Source organism: Eumetopias jubatus, unplaced genomic scaffold, assembly GCF_037043125.1.
Source record: "Eumetopias jubatus isolate StellerSeaLion01/CBP00866 unplaced genomic scaffold, mEumJub1_p1.0 scaffold_5, whole genome shotgun sequence".
In the NCBI taxonomy this organism is placed as follows: Eukaryota; Metazoa; Chordata; class Mammalia; order Carnivora; family Otariidae; genus Eumetopias; species Eumetopias jubatus.
Window position 1 is genome coordinate 134656571 of NW_028274811.1, and position 3384 is coordinate 134659954.

A 3384-nucleotide genomic window follows, 5' to 3' on the forward strand; every position below is an offset into this window, starting at 1 on the left:
ACAGAAATGCAGAATGCTAAGATGGTTCAATAATTTTTGAACTTCATGTGATAGTCATACTAAGTTATTTTTGAATTAAAATAAGGTACTGTGGTTTTGAAAGGATTTCTTGAAAATAAATTTATTAACTGGAAATGATATTATAGAATTTCATTAATTTTTAGCATTTTCATATCAGGAAATAGTTTAACTGTGGTCTCAACTCACCTGATTCCTTCTAATTATAATTCTGTTTACAATTTCAAATAAGCATAGTTCCCTTACATGATCATTTTCATATTCTAAAATTTAGCTTTTATTTTTCATCATAAATAATCCAATCTATTCAGAAAAACTCTTTTATAACATATTTATTACTTAATTCAAGAAATGTTCAGTTAGCACCTATATATTCAAAACAACAATTCACTAGTGAGGGAAATTCAATAAAGTATAAATACGTAGACATGATTTGGGATTATATATTAGTGAGGGAGCAGTGTATATATGTAAAAAGTTACATGTCAGACTTGAAATAAACAATTAGAAATAATGTAATATATATATTTTTAAAATATCACCTGGTTCCAGACACTGCAATGAACTGTAAAGATGTACTTAATTTAATGGAAGTGTCAAACATGTTCTGTAGGGGCGCCTGGGTGGCTCAGTCGTTAAGCGTCTGCCTTTGGCTCAGGTCATGATCCCAGGGCCCTGGGATCAAGCCTCTCATCAGGCTCCCTGCTCTGTGAGAAGCCTGCTTCTCCCTCTCCCACTCCCCCTGCTTGTGTTCCCTCTCTCGCTGCGTCTCTCTCTGTCAAATAAATTAAAAAAAAAAAAAAGATGTTCTGTATTTTGAATCAGGTTAGTGGAAGAGTAATTATTTGTGGTATTGATAATGAAGGAGCGATATTTAAAAATGCTAATAACTGGGACTACATAAAACATAACTAGGAAGAATTAACTGTTAATTAATTAATTAGTTAATTGGACAAATTAACTGTTTCATATAATTTCCTATTTTCATTTTGTGTGTGTTTATGAATTGTTCTTTTTTTTTACAGCATTTTTAGGTTTCTAAGAAATTTAAGAGGAAGGTACAGAGATTTCTCATATACCCACTGCCCCCACACATTTATAGTCTCTCCCATTATCAACATCACCTACCAGAATGGTATATATATATACATATTTTTTTTTCCACCAAGGATGGACCTACATTGACACATCATAATTGCTAATGTCCATAGTTTACCTTAGGGTTCAATCTTGGTCTTATATATTCTAAAGTTTTGGACAAATATATAAGGATGAATATATAAGATTGTTGGGGATTTACTGCTCTATCCTCTTGATCAGAGATTCTTTTCTCAGCCTTGTCCAATCTACTAATGAGCCTATCAGGCCTTTTTCATTTGCATTACAGTGTTTTTTACCTCTTGCATTTCATTTTAGTTCTTTCTTAGGATTTCTCTCTGCTTATGCTGCCCATCTGTTCTTGTATGCTATCTACTTTATTAATCAGAACACCTAACATATTAATCATATTTGCTTTAAATTCCAACTCTGATAATTCCAACAGTCCTGCCATGTCTGATTCTGATGTTTGCTGTATCTCTTCAGTTTGTGCTTCTTTGCCTTTTGGTATGCCTTGTATTTTTTTTTTTTTTGATAGCTGGACATATATGGGGAAATGGAATTGCTGTGAATAGTTCTATAGTAATGTGTTGGGTTAAGTGTAGGGTCGGGGAAGCATTTTATAGCCTGTGATTAATACTCTCATTTAGTGAGTCTATGCCCTTGGAGTGTGAACTTCACAAACATTCCTGTTTTTTCCTTCTGTAGGTGAAACATGATGGCTAGATAGGACTAAACCATATATTTCCCTTCCCCCAGGTCAATTAGGCTTTGGATAATACTCCAGTAAAGTAGGCTCTGGTTAACTAGTTTTCCCTGAGGGCAGACCTTGTTAGGAACAGAGTGATCTGGGCATTTCAAAATGTTTGTTGAGAGCATAGGGGATTTTTCTCAGATTTTACTAGAGGAATCTGGTCAAGCTCCTGCAGGTAAATCTCATAATATTGAGGAGGCCCAGCCCCAACACTGGATGCCCCTGGAGTTTTTAATTTTCAGAGTTGTGTGCACTAAGCCTCCAGTAATTTGTCAGTTACAGTTCAGGTTTCCTATACAATGGTTCCAAAATGGTTTCTGCTCTTGAGTCTCTGCTGGTAAGTCTTGTTTCCTTTATTCATCTCTGTCTCTCCAATCTCAGGAGTACTGGTTTGCCCAGAATCCTTCTATGGATCTTATGGATCCAGAAGAGTTGCTGATTTTTCAGTCTGTTCAGCATTTTGTTGTTAGGTTAGAGTGGTAACTTCAAGCTCCTTACTTGTGGAACAAAAATAATCATTCTTTTTTATTGCTTAGTAACATTCTGTTGTACAGATATACTATAATTTGTTTATCCATTCACCTATAACGTTTGGTTTATTTCCAGGTTTGTTGCTATTATCCATAAATTTCTATAAACATTCATATACAAATTTTTAAAGATTTATTTGTTTATTTGAGGAGGGGAGAGGCAGAGAGAGGGAATCTCCAAGGAGACTCCCCACTGAGCTTGGAGCCCAACTTAGGGTGCAGGGAGCTTGATCTCACAACCCATGAGATCATGACCTGAGCCAAAACCAAAAGTCGGACACTCAACTGACTTGAGCCACCCAGGCACCCCTCATATATAAGGTTTTAGATGAGCATATGCTTTCATTCCTCTTTTAAAAAATATCTGGGAGCAGAAGACTGGATTATACTGTAGATGTATTTTTACAATTTTAAGCATCTGCCAATCCTATTGCTGCTGTAACAACTTACCACAAACTGAGTGTCTTACCACAACATAGATTTATCTATTGCATATCTAGAGGCCAAAAGTCTAAAATTAGGTTGTCCAAGGGGCTGTGTTCCATCTGGAGGCTCTAGAACAGAATCCACTGCTTTCCTTTTTTTTTTTTTTTTTTTAAAAGCTTCTAGGCTTCCTGCATTCTGGCTCCTGCCCTCTTGCTCAAGACACTCTTGACCTCTTTAATCTTATCTCATGCTATTGACTCTGATCCTCCTGCCTTCCTCTTAAAAAGATCCTTTGATTACAGTGATCCCACCTGAATGATCCAGAGGACTCTCCTGAATCTCTACAGTCTTGCAATTAATACCATCTGCAAAGTCCCTTTTACCTTATAAAGTAATATATTCACAGGGTCCACAGGTTCCAGGGGTTAGAATGTGAACATCTTTGAAGGGCCATTATTCAACCTACCACATTTTCATCCAAGGAGATTGTACCATTTTATATTCCCATCAGTAGTGTAAACAGTACTACTTCCTCCACATCCTAACACTTAATAGTCA